This window comes from Myotis myotis, unplaced genomic scaffold, assembly GCF_014108235.1.
Source record: "Myotis myotis isolate mMyoMyo1 unplaced genomic scaffold, mMyoMyo1.p scaffold_m19_p_9, whole genome shotgun sequence".
Classification (NCBI taxonomy): Eukaryota; Metazoa; Chordata; class Mammalia; order Chiroptera; family Vespertilionidae; genus Myotis; species Myotis myotis.
The window spans coordinates 80,953,294-80,970,502 of record NW_023416401.1 but is presented as its reverse complement, the minus strand read 5'-3'; the positions used below and the strand labels follow the sequence as shown (position 1 = coordinate 80,970,502).

The following is a 17,209-nucleotide window of genomic DNA, read 5'->3' as shown; positions in this document are numbered from 1 at the left end:
GCTCACTCCTGACCATCTGGCCTCTTCCTGGGGAACCTGACTGCCTTCGGGTTGGCTGCAGAGCCTGCCAGCTGGGGGTGTGCACTTTCCAATTAGACTCCCTCGGGATTCAGTCATTTGTTTTTATTTTCCTGCTGCAAGAATTCCTGACCTGAAGAAACCCCAAATGTGTGATGGTGACATAGTGAGAAAGAAAGTTGGGCTTCAGAAGTTAATGTTGAATCAAGTAGAATGAAGGTGAGGTAACATAATAATTGCTAGTAAAACTAAGGAAGCTTCAAACCAAAATACAATAAAATATCTAGGACTTGAATTATCAAAAGGACAAAGAAATTCATTGCTGGATTGAAAGGAAGCATTAGCCAGGGTGGCTGTACCCACCATCAGAAGGCAATTACATGGATTCCTACGAATGACTGAGTTTTGTTGACTTTGGATTCCTAATTTTGAACTCAGAGCCAAACCCCTATATAAAATTCTTAAAGGAAATGACAACAAACCATTAAACTGGACTGCAGAATGCCTTGAGGCAGCGGTTCTCAACCTTCCTAATGCCTCGACCCTTTAATACAGTTCCTCATGTTGTGGTGACCCCCAATTTCATTGTTACAAATTGAACATAATTAAATCATAGTGATTAATCACAAAAACAATATGCAATTATATATGTGTTTTCCGATGGTCTTAGGTGACCCCTGTGAAAGGGCCGTTCAACCCACAAAGGGGTCGCGACCCACAGGTTGAGAACCCCTGCCTTAAGGAGTTCCATGCCATTTAGGAGACACTTTCAACAGCTCCAGCACTTGGTCTTGGGAAAGCCATTTGATCTTTTTGTGCACAGTATCAGTTTGAGTCTTGGAACACTAACTCAAAATTTAGGAGCCAGAAGACCAGCACCTTACTTTTATAAACAGTTAAACAACTGCAATTCAAGGATGGCCAGTTTGTGTCCGGGCTGTGTCCTCAAACTGTGACCTTTTACAGGAGGCTGAAAAATTTATCCTGAGACAGCCTACCATTGTGCACACTCCACATTGTGTGTTGCCTGTACTTGAACAAAAGGATGCTGGGTAAATACCAGGCCATATTACTTGACAACCGGAATGTTAAATTAAAGGCGGCATCCCCCCAGTAGGAAAGGAGAACATGTTCAAAGTTGTATACAGATAATTAAAGATGTCTATTCTAGCAGACCTGACCTGGCCTTTCAGCCTTTAGAAACTCCAGACATGGAAATGTTTATTGATGGAAGAGCTTCATGGCTGGGGGGTTAATTTCCAGATATTTGGAAACTCCCCAGTTCTCTTCCTGTTGTTGCTTTCTACTTTAATTACTGTGTGGTATGAAATGTGTTTTTTTTTTCCTATTCTTCTCTGATTTAAAGATTGTGTTGTGGCTCAGGATATGGTCTATCTTGGTGAGTGCTCCTCGTGCACTTTAGAAGAATAAGTATTCTGCTTTTGTTTGTTGGCATGTTCTTTTAATGTCGTATCAGTCAAGTTGATTGATAGGGCAATATATCAAGTAAAGATAACTCTATCTTCATTGATTGTCTGTCTACTTGATCTATACTGACAGAGTGTTGATGTCACCAACTATATATATCTACTTCTTTCATTTCTATTAGTCTTTCCCTCATATTTTGACTCTCTGTAGTTAGGTGCATACACATTTAGGATTATTTTTCTTTGGAAAATTGACCCTTTATTATTATGCAATGAGCCTCTTTATTCATGATAACTATTCTTCCCAGGTAGGCTTCTCTGACATTAATATAGATACTACAGCTTTGTGTTGGCATAGTATACCTTTCTTCACATCCTAACTGTTAATCTATTTGGGTATTTATATATAGGTTTCTTTAACTGTTTACAGTATATAATTTATATTTTGATAGCATATAATTGGGTCTCTTTTTTAAACAAGTCTGACAATCTCTGTGTTTGTTTTTTTAAACTGAATATTTAGACCACTTACATATATATTATTATTATTAATATAATTGAATTAATATTTACCAACTTTATATATTTGTTGTATTTTTTCCTTCCTTTAGCCTTCTCTGGTTTTAATTGGGCAATTTATATGATTCCATTTTTATCCTCTCTATTAACTTATTATGTATACTTCTTTCTAAAAATATATATTTCCGTGGAGGTCCCAGGATCTACAGTAGCCTTTTTAACTAGTCTAAGACTACTTTCAGTAACACCTAATGTCTCAGTTGTAGTTCATACCTTATGACAGAATATCCCCAAATCCTGTTGTTCCTCTGATATTATTGTCACTTTTCATTTTTTTATATATGCTATAATCACCCAATGCAATGCCACTATTTCTTTAAACCAAGCATGTCAAACCTGCGGCCCCATGTGCCCCACAACAAATATCTGCCAATATAATGGTATGTAAGGAACATTTTAATAAAATCATAACTTAATTTTTACAATATCCTGTTATACATAACTAGAGGCCCAGTGCACGAATTTGTGCACGGGAGGGGGGGGGGAGGGGGGGTTCAGCCAGCCCGCCCCGATTGGGGCCGATGGGGCCGGGCCGGCTGGGGGGAAGGGCCTCGGGTGGTTGGCTGGTCAGCCCTGCCCCCTGGGGTCAAACTCCCGATCAAGGGGACAATTTGCATATTAACCTTTTATTATATAGGATTACTAATAACAAACTATAACATTCGCTAATGACTGATTACTATAATAATGTTGCATTCATTTCCCTTACGAGCCTTACGTGCAGGCGCACCATTTCTCTCCACTAATACTAGCAGCAAATATTTTAGCAGCCAATTGCCACGCCATTAGTCTTGGACTGACTTGTTTGGTGTGCTCAACAGGAAATATTTCGCTTTCAGAGAACAAGAAAAATAGGTTTATTTGCATTATGCTTATTAATTTGTGCAGTTATTCAGTGTCTGGTAAGTTAATGTTCAAGAAAAAAAGATTAATTTTTATTAAAATGTTCTATTATTTTATGTCAATGATAACTGATTTATTTCAGCCCTTTGTATTCAACATGTCTCTATTGAAATAAACCTATGTTTCTATGAAAATTGAAGCTTTTGTTTTTTTGCGGCCCACATAAACTTAAACCTTGTTTATTTGGCCCATGTTAGCCTTTAATTTTGACATGCTTGCTTTAAGTAGACATTGATCTTTCAGATAACTTAAAAATAATAAATTAAAAGATTATATTTCACTTTTATTTTTTCCATTTTTGCTGCTCTTCCTTTTTAAATGTAAATCCTATTTTCTAACCCATACCATTTTCCTGCATCCTGTAGAACTTCTATAATAATTTTGTAGATATCAGGTCTGCTGGCAATGAATTCTCAGTTATTTTTTTGAATTCATTATTAATTCTCAGCTTTTGAAGGGTATTCTCACTGGATGTACAATTTTAGGTTGGCAGGTTTTTATTTGTTTTAGCACCTAAAGACTACATTCAGCTGCATGCTTTCTCTGTAGGTAAGGGTTCTTTTTTTTTTCTTTATGGGGATCTTTCAGATTTTCTCTTTGTTTTCAATTTTTTACAGTTTACATATAACACATCTAGATATTATTTTTGTTGTTTGTTTTTGTTTTTTTTAATTCTGCTTGGAGATTTCTCTGCTTTTTGAACAATGGTTTGGTCTGTCACTGAGATTGAAAAGCGCTTGACCATTATATTAAAAAATGTTTCTTCTTTTGGTATTCCAATTATACATGTTACACCGTTTCCTGTGGCTCCACCGTCCTCAGCTCTTGTATGTTCTGCTCTGTTAGTTTTTTAAAAAATTCTTTTTTCTCTTTTTATTTCAGTAATTTTTTTTTTTACCTGTCTTCAAGCTCATGGATTCTTTCCTTAGCTGTGTTAAGTCTATCAACAAAAACATTCTTCATTTCTATTACTGCATTTTGGTTTACAGTTTTAATCTCTCTGCTGACACTGCCCATTCGTATAAACGTGTCTGCTTTTTCTATTAGAGCCTTTAACCTATTGGTCATAGTTGTTTTAAATTCCCTGTCTAATAATAATTCCAACATCTAAATCATAATCAAGTTTGATTCTGATGATTGCTTTGTCTCTTAAAATTTTTCTTGATATTTGGCATGCCTTGCAATATTTTGTTGAAAGGCATCTTGTATACGGCAGTGTATATTGAGGGAAATAGGCCTTTAGTGAAAATTTATGCTAATTTCACCAGGGGTGGAGCTTATTTGATGTTTGTGATAGCTTTAGGCACCAAAAGCTTCAAGGTCCTCTATGTCCTCATATTTGTCTTCCCCCTTGACTTCCCTATATACTTCTCCTTACACAAAGTATATGTCTTCCAGCCCTCCCAGCTTAAACCCATGGCTATCATACTAGTGGCTTATTCACATGGTGGTAGGGTGTGGGGAGGAGAATGTCCTCTGATCTAATTCAGTCGCACCCCTTGGAATACATAGTGGGCCTGGGGTGCACTCCCCACAGAGGGATACATTTCACATCCTTCTGTTCCTCCTGCAGGGTAGGGTCCCCACCCATCAAAAGTATGCCAGAGGCCACCCTGCACCAGATAGGAATTCCAGCAGACACATCCAAAAGGGGGCTTGGGATAAAATGTGAAGGAGCCATTTAAAACTATGAACAAGCACTGTGGCAATTTAGAAATGCAGTATTTCAGCAAATATGAGATGACATCTTTTGTAAATGGCCACTTAAGACTGTGTGCTAAATTGGTGTTAACCATGTGCTAGCACCAATTTAGCACACCGTCAAACCTTAGAAGTGCAATGCACTTACAATGCAATCACTTATTTACTTAAATGGCAAAAGTAAAGATGAGAAGCTTTTTCCAGCACTTTGCTTTTGGATTGACAAATGAAAAACATGATGAAGATTTTTTAAAATGCTCTAAGATGGCTCTATTTTGCTCAGAAAGTTTCTATTTCTTTCCTGTATATACGCATAGCGTTAGGCTGTAGATATTTGAAGGACTATGTTAAATTAACTTGTTTTTAAATTATTTAAAGTATTTAATGCGATCATTTACCCTTACCAAGCTAATGCTGTCTGTTCTGCTGACTGAAGATTTACAAGGTTCTCAGCCCCTCTATCTTCCTTACACAATGTGTTTTCAACACTGTCGTGCATGCCAATGTGTATTTGATCAGTATAACAGCTGTTAAGTAAAAATACTCTTTACTTTTACTGTAATAATGCCATGGCCTAATAAAGGAGAAGGCATTTTAGGTCTCAGAAGTGTTGTTAATTTCATATAATCTTTCTAAATATAGTATTTAGGAAAGAAAATTGTTCTGGATTACAAATTTTCCTATAAATCTAGTAATATAAATACAGGGTGGACAAAAGTAGGTTTAGAGTTGTTTGTATAGAAAATAATACAAGAAAAAACTCTGTTTCGCATACTCACCGCTGTAAATCTGCTTCTGCCTACCCCTGTATGTTGAGTGCATAATTTTCTTTCCTCCCTAGAAAAGCAGCTGTGACAGATTATAGTTTCCCCAAATGGCTGCTGCTGTATTTCCCATTCCTTGTTCTAGAGCCTTGACTTCAATGTGCCTTCCCATGAGCGTGGACGGACCTGTACCAAGGCCTTGACCAGTAAAGTCTGGTGGTAGTGATGCTGCATGACTTTAGAGGCTAAGTCATAACAAGGTCTCATGATCTCCCTTGATATCTTGGGACCCTCGCTTTGGGAACCCACTGCCATGCTGTGAGGAGCCTCAGATTAGTCCACTGGGAGACTACATGGGAAGGCCACGTAATGGGTACTCCCATGAGGAGTCTGGCTCAAGTCCCAGCCAACAGTCAGCATCAATTACAAGACATGTGTGTGGAGGCACTATTAGGTCTTTCCCCACTAGCTGTCAAGTCAGCCCAGTCTTAAATCTTCCCAGGCATTTAGGACAAACCATCCTGATGATACCCATGGATTCTCACTCCACAAAAACAGCGAACATAGTGAAAATGTCTTATGGCACTATGTATAAAGTGGTTTATTTTTTAGAAATAAGTGGAATCAGTATCCTAAATAAAATGTAAAGTTTTTTTTTTCAGAAAACTGGAAGCAGGTGTCACATGTAAAACACTTTCACTGTAAAACCAAGAAGCACACAGATTGTGGGAGTTTGCAGGAAATTCTACAAGCCTCTTAAAGGCGGAGGAATGCAGCTACTTCTGTAGAAGTCTTAGGGCATTTCTCCTTGGAAGCCAGGGTTTTTCACCTCTTATTAGTTGGTACACTCTTGTGTCCACATTATAATGTCAGGGACTTAGCTGCCTCATGCAGAATTTGACAAAGTGCCTTGGTTCATGCTACTCTCAACTGGAAAATGCTGAACTGAGTTTAGATAAAAAAGTTAGGCTGGGACATGCTGCATTGGTTCAGGAATACAACATACTCTGGTCACTAAGAGAGGACCTCCCTTTTATCACTGGAGCTTTGTAGTCTGATAAGCTAATGAAAATACTATAGACAGTGAGGGCTATACTATTATATATAGTGACAACACTACATTTATCTGGCATATAAACATCCTATATAACAAAGAGGTAATATGCTAATTGACCCTCACACCCTCACAAGATGGCAGCGCTCACAGCCACAAGATGGCGGCTCCCAGTCCCCTCAGGCCTGTGGGCAGTGAATTTTCATGCGACCATTACCTTTTAAAAAAAATCCTTACCCAATGATGGTTATTTCTTTTAGATCATCTGTTCTTGGGGAGCAGGCCTAAGCCAGCAGGTGGGCATCCCCCAAGGGTCTCAGACTATGAGAGGGCACAGGCTGGGCTGAGGGACCCCATGTGCATGAATTTTCATGCACCGGGCCTCTAGTTAAAAATAAATGTGATGTATGGGTAAGGTTCTTAAATTATGTGTGCACATGCAGGCATGTTCATGTGCAAATGCACAGTCCTGTTCATGCCACATACATTTTAGCTCCCATGAGAATCATCTCTGAACAGGAAAACATAAAGGGCAGCTGGAGAAGGGAGATGTCATGGCACACACACTTCCTCTCTGCTCTTGCTTCTCATTGTGTGGCTACCCCTTTTGGAAGCCTCAATATTCTTGCCACCCTCTTTTCCACTTAAGAAACAAGAACAATCTCTAAAGTACAGTGCCCTTTTGGCTGGGGAATTAGTAACAATAGACCAAACTTGGCTCTATCCTACACCCCACCTCTTCTAGATAACTACTTTTGTGGAACATAACGGGTTGTGTTCCACCTTTGGGTCAGGTAGAAACAGTCTGGCCTCTGTCTTGTTTCTCCTCAATACTAAGGGATAAAAGGAGGTGTGATTAATGCTGCACAGGTGACTTGCTGCCTCCAGGCCCCTAATAACAGTGACACTTAAAGAACAGACTTAACTGTGACAAGTGACAGCTGAGCTTGGGATGGCCTGGGTGTGCCTGCTTTTTGGAGGAGCCACAGTACAGTCTGCTGCCCGGCAGGGATCTTAATGGACACGCTGCCCCACCCCAGTCCAGGCTTTTCCTACCCACCTGGTTAAGGATCTGTAGGGCCCAATAATGGTCAAGTTTGGCTAAGGGTTCCAATAAGTCAAACTTCTAGGCTTAACACTTACTTTCTTCCTTTCCAGCATTCAAAAAAAGTGTTATGTTGTGCACTTTAAATATATACAATTTTATTTAACTATACCTCAATAAAGCTTGAGGGGAAAATGATAAACCCAAGAACATGGTCTTCCTCTACCCTTTTAGTAGTTCTAAATTATAGAAAACCTCAAATAAAAGCCCCCCACCTGGGGTGTGAACTATATCTTCCAGCTACACTTCAAAGTCTAAATCTTCTCATATAAGAGTCTGAGATTTGCTGAGGCCAAAACTGGAGAAAATGGGTGCATCTCTTTCCCTCCATATCATCTCATGATTTTCTTCATTGTTGCTGTTGCTTCAGGTGAGGAAATACTAATTCTGCAAGATGCCCTGGTCACTGGCTATAGAGGACTGATATCTGAAATACAAAGAAGCAACAAAGGGAAAGCAAAGTGGAGGGGAAGGAGCGAGAGGGGAAAAAAATAGAGACTCCTCTAGAAAGAAGAAAGGTCACTATGGCTATTTTCAATGGGTGAACTATTCCATTAGCTCTATTATGTGGAGAGCATTAGCGTTGTGCATGGCGGGAAGGGACATTTTAATGTAGAACATCTTTTTCCAGCTTCAAAAGACAAGACTGAAATATAAAAGCAATAAAATGGCTGTTGGGATGATATCTTTTCTCCCTGGGGGCTTTGCAGGTTGGCAGAGTAACGGGAACATAATTTCCCAGGTCAGAGATGACTCTGGCAAAAGAAGAAGAGACAGGCTGAGCCCTCAGAGCCAGCAAGGCCAGGTGCTCTGACTGGCAGAGATGCTGCAGGACCCCCCTCACCCCTCCTCCCTCCTCAGCCAGCAGAGGAGCGAGAGAGCCATGGGTTAGCCTAGAGGGTCAGCTCATTTTCCTCATGTAAGTGGCCCGTTCTCATTGCATTTTCCTAGTCCCAGTTTCTAAGGTCTGATGGACTATATTACCCTGATCACTGCAACATCTTAAGTGAGGAATTAGGGTCAGAAGACTTGGCTGAACCACCAACTAGGGATTTCAGGTCGGTGTGTGGCACCATTTTTCAACCAATGAGAATGGAAGGTTTTGGAAAAAGAGCTCGTGCATGCCGGGCCCATTTAATCTTGGATGTTGCCTTCCTGTTTTAGTCTTTACACCATTAATCAACAAACTCATGGACATGTATTTATTATAACCCTTTACTAGGCCACAGGTTGCACAGGTACTAAACACTCTACTAATGCATATCCTATATAATAAAGAGCTAATATGCAAATGGTCATCATGCCCTCATGTCCTTGTGCCCTTGCGGGGGGACCTGAGGCTGGGGAACCTGAGACTGCCCCCCCCCCCACCCTGTGGGGCTTGACGGGGGTGGGGCCGGCCAGGTCTGAGTCTTGCGCAATTTCAAGGAGCACGCAGGTGGGTGGGAACTTAACTCTGGGTCCCACGGCATGCCCCAGACTCTGACAGGAGGGAGATTTTCATATACATTTTACTAATTTTCTTTCATCTCTGACACTTCTATTATAGAGAAAGGGCAAATAGCAATATTAAACTATTTCCTCTAATTAATTCCCTTTTAATGTGCATGAATTTTGTGCACCGGGCCACTAGTTAAGACTATAAAATGATGCACAGACCCTTGACTGCCAGTGTGCTCTCCTTAATAATCAGCACTTTGAGTAGCTCTCATGCTGTATGGGCGGCAGCACACTATCCATCCAAGCCATCCCTGAAGCCTTATAAGCCCATCCTCTCCTGTCTTCAGATGCTAAGAATGCAGACTCATGTCTTACTTACATCTTTGTCATTAGTGGGTCACAGTTCAAACTAGAAAGTCCCCTGAAGTCTTTCACTGTAACTGGAAAGAGCTGACTGGGGGTTAAGGGGGAGGGCAGGCAGTGATTCTCAGCTGTCCAGAGGGACTTTGGGATGATGTTACCAAGGAGGTGGCTGTGTGGTTGAAGCAGGAATTCCCATGTGTTGAGAAGAGGATGGGCACAAAGGGATAGCCCCTAGGTCAGTGATGGCGAACCTTTTGAGCTCGGCGTGTCAGCATTTTGAAAAACCCTAACTTAACTCTGGTGCCGTGTCACATATAGAAGTTTTTTGATATTTGCAACCATACTAAAACAAAGACTTATATTTTTGATATTTTATATATTTAAATGCCATTTAACAAAGAAAAATCAACCAAAAAAATGAGTTTGCGTGTCACCTCTGACACGCGTGTCACCTCTGACACGCATGTCATAGGTTCGCCATCACTGCCCTAGGTGAAGGCTCCAAGGTGGGGTGGGCAGGCAGCTTTGAGAGTTGCAACAGGTGGATGCACAAGGTGTGGGTGCAGGCAAGACTCTATAGGTACTAGGGGCATGTTCTCACCTCGGCCGGTTGAAGTGTTTGCATTCTGTACTGTTGGCCCTGTGGAGCCCTGAAGTTTCCAGGCAGGGGTCCCTATGAGCAGGTCTGAGGGGTCAGCAAGACAGCTGCACTGGGTGTGGAGGATGTAACTCCGTTCCAGCTGGTAGAGGGCAAGGACAGTTGTCCAGGTATGAGAGGTGCTGTTCCTCTGACTGCAGAGCATTGTCACCCCCTGTCATCCAGGGTACAAACAGCTCTGTGAGGCCAAATGACATCACTTCTCTTATCTTGTATTGTCTTATCTTAAAGGCCCAGGAACCGTGGGTAACTTATCCAGGGTCACGCAGCTGAGAGTGGATACTACCAGGGTGATCTCAAGAACCCCAACCCCAAGTACTTACAGCCTTTATTTGAATAACATGGAGATGCATATGAAGGGGTATGCTCTGAGTCAGGTCTCCAGCCCAGGTCTCCATCCTACACTCTTGCCTTTAGGGACGGCAGAGCCTGTCTGGGGCTTTGGACAAGTGATCTGATCTCCCAGGGACTCAGTTTCCTCATTCCATCTCGGAACTGTGGGAGGATGTGTGCAATACGGCTCATGGAATGTCTTGCAGAGTGCCTGGCACATACAAGTGCTCAAGAGATGATGGCAAGAATCACTGTCAGTGTCAATAGGGTAGGCTGGGGGTGGTGTCCTGTCCCTAGCGTGGGCAGTGGGTTCCGTGTCCTGTCCCACAGTGATGTGTCTAGATCAGGGAACTTGCTCAGACCCAGAGTTCTTGACTGTTCCTAGATCACAATGAACTAAATCCCTTAATCTATGTTTTAGATGATAAACTATTATTATAATTCTTTTCCAGGAGCTGAGAGGAAATAGTTCTGAGTTTAGATACATTTAGAAACAGATTTAAGGCTGACTTTGCTTTAAGCCCTTTCCTCTAGTTGTTGAATTCTATTGTTACGGTAAAATGAAAGTAATCAATTTTAAGTTCTGCTCCAGGACCATCCTTTAGTTTTATGGCTCGTGTTGTTCCATGCCATGTGTGATGTGCAGACTTCTTACCTCTCCTGCTTTCTGACAAGGGCACTGGGAGGGCGAGTCACAATATTCCCACCTGGACAGGGATGGGGGTTGGTGGTGTTCGGAGAGCATCTGATTTCTGTCCTGGCACTAAAGGTCAAGTCCTCTCTCCTAAGTCAATGACACCACCTCCCCAAACCTTCAACTGGTGTCAGACAGTTCCTTTCTAATAAAAGAGAGAAATTATTTGAGGAATAGATCACTCTATGGTGAAATATATTGTCACCTTAGCTCCCCCCCTAGACTGGAGATGAGGAGTAATAAAGAATTTTCAGAAGGAATTGGCCTTTCCCATGAAAGGCTTGTAGGGCAAGAATTCAAACAAGTAGAATTAGTCTGCATTGAACCAATCAGGTGCTTACAGAATGTGATAATTTTTGGAATATTCACTAGGGTAATATTTTCTTGCCATTACCATTAAGTGGTTATGTAACTGTCAGCTCAGTTATGCAATGCACTTGATAAAGCAAGGACATGCTCATGAAGTTGTCTAATTACAGGACAACAGTGATGCGTGTGTTCCTGTATTTTATTTTAAGTCTTCTGGCCCGGCTGGCTTGACTCAGTGGTTGAGCATCCACCTATGAACCAGGAGGTCACAATTTGATTCCTGGTCATGGCATGCCTAGATTGTGGGCCTTTCCCCAGTAGGGGGTGTGCAGGAGACAGCCAATCAAAGATTTTCTCTCATCATTGATGTTTCTATCTCTCCCTCTCCTTTCCTCTCTTAAATAAATAAAAAAATATATATTAAAAAAAAAAAACCACCCAAACAATAACACATAGCCCTAGCTGGTTTGGCTCAGTGTATAGAGCATCGGCCTGTGGACTGAAGGGTCCCAGATTTGATTCCGGTCAAGGGCACATGCCTGGGTTGTGGGCTCAATCCCCAGTAGAGGGTGTGCAGGAGGCAGCTGGTCAATGATTCTCTTTCATCACTGATGTTTCTATCTCTCTTTCCCTCTCCCTTCTTCTCTGAAACCAATAAAAATATATTTTTTAAAAATCACATAAAAACTTCTGAATTACAGGTTCACCCCTCCTGGGTGACACTGACAAGAAGATGGGTCTGCCCTGAGCCCTGTGAATCTGAGCCAAGAGAAAGTTCCCAGCTGGATCTGAGATTGGTGCCACAAAGTGGAAACAGCACCAGAAAGGACCAGAGCATTTCCCTTGTGGGGCACACTGGGTGCATATCTGGGTCATAGCAGGAAGGGTTAAAGGAGAGTACTCAGCACTGATTCTGCAGACCAAGTAGAAGCCCACAGGGGAGGGAGGCCCAGGAAGGATTCTTGGGGGCAGTGTGAGGCGGTGGTGGGTCTGGGAGTATGGGCCATTGCTGGCCCCAGTGAGCAGGTCATAGGTTGTGGGGAGGGCAGCTCAGAAGTGTGGAGAGCAAAGGGGAGTTCCGGACACTCACGCAGCATTTGGAGTCCTTACTGTCATCAAACGCTAGCTCCATTAAGAGAAATAAACACTCTCAGCCCATCCCCAGGATATCCTAGCGTCGCAAGGTTCACACATGGGAGCAGGTTCTAAACTATCCTCTAGGCATTGTACCTGGAGTGCACCCAGGCCAGAAAACACCCCTCTGACTACAAAACAGATGATAGCACCTCCCAATTTCTGTAACTGCAGCAGGGCTTACCGGGAAGATACAAACCTTCCCTAGAAGGCACAGCTGCCCAGACAGCTTCCTCTCACCCATGAGCACATTGTCCCCCTCCCTCAGAAGTGACAAACACAACTTTGGCAAAGAACACCCACATGTACCCAAGCAAACATACAGAGCCCGCCCAGAGGGAGAGGCCTGGTGGCTGCATTCAGGGCTCTGACTTCCTTCAGACTTGAGCATGTCAGCTGGACTTGCAACTTCCTTTCTCATAGTTCAACATTCATGCATAGTAAATGGTGCCACGCTGAGTGTTCCCTGCAAGATGTGTTGCCAATTACTTAAAACCCAGCTTAAGGACCAAGCAATCAGGTGCTGTGTAAATCTGAACTTTTATGAGCAGCATGCCTAACTCAGGACCCTGCTGCAGAATCAGAGACAGGACTATTACCCAAAATCTGGCGTATTAGTGCTTGGCTCCCTCATGGGCAATGTTACAGGCATAAACATGCTCCCAAGAGCCGCTAATGGGTGATTCCAAGTAGTTATCATAAACACCGATGGCTCTGAAAGGAAGATTTGTTGCTTATAAGATTCATTTGGTTCTCAATCTCTGTATGTCATTTCCAAAGGAATGCAAGGCACTTTATACACCTATAAGGACCAGGCAAAATTATGTGAAATATCTCAGAAAGGCACATAATTATTTTAAGATTGAGCTATAGGAGAAAGTGTCTCAAGATGCCCATCTCTCTCCCCACCTACTCACCACATCTTCACTCCATACAGAAGGATTTCTGGGAGGACCACATAGGACAGCTCATTTGTTCTTGTGCGTTCCATTTCTATAAACCATAGTCACAGGACAGCCCAGAGCTCCTGTGACTTTCTTGGTGACTAAGAAAACCATCAGAGACCATATCGGGTGGTGGTGAGCCATGCGAGCCTGGGATGGGGGCAGGTGGCATTGGAGGGTAGCAATGTATCAGGATGCTGGGATAATGGCGGAATTGGGGGAGTGGTAGCCTTGAGTTTCAGGCTTTGACATACCAAGTTAAATGGAGCAGGCAGTGCCAGGGGGGTCCTGAGAAGTGATGCTGTCCATGTGAAGGTTGTGCCTTGCAGGAGTTGCTGAGACAAGGACCAATAGCTGTTCTGGAATGGGGGATGGGAAGGGTCCAGCACATGGCCACAGGAGATGACTGGCCCCAGGAACACCTGACTTATACTCATAAACTCACTTGCATTCTACTATAGTCCAGTACACGGCCAGCCAGTTCTAAAAGAAGCCTTTCTGTATATCTTGTTGTTTCCAAGTCCCCAGCCATCTCATTCAAGAAGTCATTGTTTTGTTATTTACCTTTGAGTTATTTTTGAGGCAACCAGCCTCATAGCTCTCACCTATAGCTTACAAGCTGAGTACATGGGCTCACTGTGTTTCTATTTTTGTGTGTGCCAGAACATCGCTGCAAAGCAAAGCTCAGATGGATTTAGATATAGATCAATGGAAACACATTCTATAGTTGCATTTCAAAGTTTCCTTACTATTTTACACATAATCTGGACAAGTTAAAAAATAGCACCCTGTCAAAAAGAGATAAGAAAAATAAAATTGAGGAGTATAACATACATTCTCTGCAGGTCATAGCACATGTTATGCTCAAGGTAACTTTTTCAGCTTTAAATTCAGTATCTGCTAATCTCTATGTCTGGGATTCACATAACTCTCAAAGTGCCAGAAAATGCTAAAGCTCATTGGGAAGGAAGGAAAAGAGGGGCATTGGTGAGAGCAGACATCTCCAGAGTCACAAGGCAGGGCCCTGTCCTCTTTTTTAATATATATATTTTTTATTGAGTTTTTTACAGAGAGGAAGGAAGAGGGATAGAGAGTTTGATACATCGATGAGAGAGAAACATCGATCAGCTGCCTCCTGCACACCCCCTACTGGGGATGTGCCCGCAACCAAGGTACATGCCCTTGGCTGGATTGAACCTGGGACCCTTCAGTCCGCAGGCCTACGCTCTATCCACTGAGCCAAACCAGTTAGGGCGCTGTCCTCTTGCTGTAACATATCTTATGGCAGATGGGGATGTTATAATACCTTTAAAATGTCCGTGTACAGTGAGCCTAAATAGTAAGGGGTTTCTGTCTGTGAGAAAGACTGAACTCCACTGATGTCATATCAAAATCCATGAAAATTTATACAGTGCTCATAACTAATGACTAATTGCAACCCTTCCTGAATTTGTATGTTTGGCTTGCATCAATATACATGTGAGTTGAAACACATGAAACTGCTATCCTCCATGCAAAGTGGTACTTCATGCTATGAATGGCAGGATGGATCAGTAGCCCTGGTCCAGCCTGTGTTTGGGAGGCAGGGGTGTCCCATGGACCACACTGTTAGTCACACCACTGACACATCTGGAGCCCTGAGATCTGACTCAAGGCCGTCTGGAAGCCAGCAGGGCTGCCCGTGTGGCTGCACCCAGAGACACTTGTGACCCCTCGGTGCCTCTTCATAGACCAGGGCATGCTCAGCTGAGTGTGTGTCACAGGGGATGGCCAGGCTGGAGTCACCATTCATGGGCATAGTCATGGGTGGTGGCCAGAGGTCCTGGCACTAACCTTTCTGTTTAGCTCTTGGTAAGTCAATGGACCCATGCAGGGGGCTTCAATCTTAAAAGAGATGCAAAAGAGGACCGAAGGGTCCCAGGTTTGATTCCGGTCAAGGGCATGTACCTTGGTTGTGGGCACATCCCCAGTAGGGGGTGTGTAGGGGGCAGCTGATCGATGTTTCTCTCTCATCGATGTTTCTAACTCTCTATCCCTCTCCCTTCCTCTCTGTAAAAAATAAATAAAATATATTTTTTTAAAAAAGAGATGCAAAAGAAGCAGGAACAGCCATGCTTTTAGAGGCATGCTATGTCCTCAGAGCTTTAGCTACATCATCTCTAAGCAAAAAGATTACACATTCGGAAATGAAATTTGGCCAGATGGAAGAATGTAAAATTTAACACATTGTTCCTTTAATCCTAGATTCCAAACATGCAGGCATTGCATGATCTCTGCCCCTGGACATTAATGTGTGAGTTTCTCTGCTACAGACAATTACAAAATCAAAATATTCATCACTGAGACACTGTTCCACCTATAATTGAAAAATGACCCATTCATACATCAAAGGAACAAAGCAAATATGATGCATTTGCTCATTTATACAAGTAAAAAGCAGTAACTTAACTCCAGCGCAGATTCTAGATGAAAAGAAATAGATCACAAGTTGGTTTTGTCTTTCCTGCACTGAGTCATTAATATTTATATGGAATTGTTTAAATCCAGAACTTACAAAACAGCTTTCAGAAGCTATAATTTCCATATTAAAATATACATAAGGAGATAGAGAGAGTGATGGGGCGGGGGGGGGGTGAAGGGAAGGAGGTAGAGAGAGAGAAGGGAAAAGAAGAGAGGGAGGGAAATAGAGAGAGGAGGAGGAGGAAAAGAGAGAGATGAAGAGTGTAAGGGGAGAAAAGGAGGGAGGAAATCTCACTTGATGACCATGGAGCTGCCATTGCACATTTTCCTGATCCAAGTTTAAATATATCCATTGTTATATTGGGCCTATCCCTCCAGCAGTGTATTATAATCCATTTGTGTGCAAAGGCAATGCTATTCCTATGCCTGGTTGGTCTCTTGCAGCCCCAGTAGTTCCTTCAATACAACCTTCATTTACATGTCATTCACCTTGGAAACTGAGGTGGTCCTGGTCGTAGTCCTTCCCACCCATTCTATCCCTTGATAGCATTTTCCTTCCCACGTGGTCCCACCACTCCTTTTACACCTCCCGGGGCTGAGGCATGCTTTGCCAGGTCATTCTCCCCCATTTTAGCACAGATTTTAAGGCTACGGCAGTTATCCTGCTGAACCTCTAATATGCGCCTGTGATTCTCAAGTAAAGAGTTAGATCTTAAGCTAATTCTGAATCTGCCAGTGCCTTTTCATGCATTCATTGAGTGCATTCAACATACTATAAATCAGGGGACATTCAAGAATAATGAATCTGAGGACAAAAGAGGGATATGGTGAAGTACATAAAACATTAACTCCAAGACTTGTTAATGATTACGATGACACCGTTCAGTGTGTGAAATACGCAGGGCCCATTTTTTATGTAATGAACATGTTCCAAGCACACACCTTTGGGAAAACAAAAGGAATGATGAACATTTCAAAGGTCTGTCTTTGTGACAAGGTTTAGATAGGAGAACATGAAAATGCTTTGGTGAGATAAATGGTGAGAAAAGACAGGTGCAGCTGCTGAAAACACTTAAAGCATTTTACTTCAAATGTTGGAAAAAGTCCCAGTTCAATTATCACACTAGTCTAAGGTTTACTGTAACTATGCTGCTGGCTGACGGGAAGGCAGAGGGAGATGAACTGTTTCGGGTTTTCCTCCATCTATGCCCTGTGACTCCAGGGTGTATGCAGATAGTCACAGAGACCTCATAGAGCTTGACAACATGCTTGCTCATTTCCTTGTGAGAAGATGTTATGGTCTAAGGAAGAGTCTATTTTAGA

General features: G+C 42.4%; 1 protein-coding gene across 3 annotated transcripts in view; it reads right to left on the bottom strand.

Moving 5' to 3' along the window:
- Positions 1 to 17,209, bottom strand: part of SYNDIG1 (synapse differentiation inducing 1) — a 120,552-nt gene that overhangs the window by 15,948 nt on the left and 87,395 nt on the right. The window lies entirely within an intron of this gene.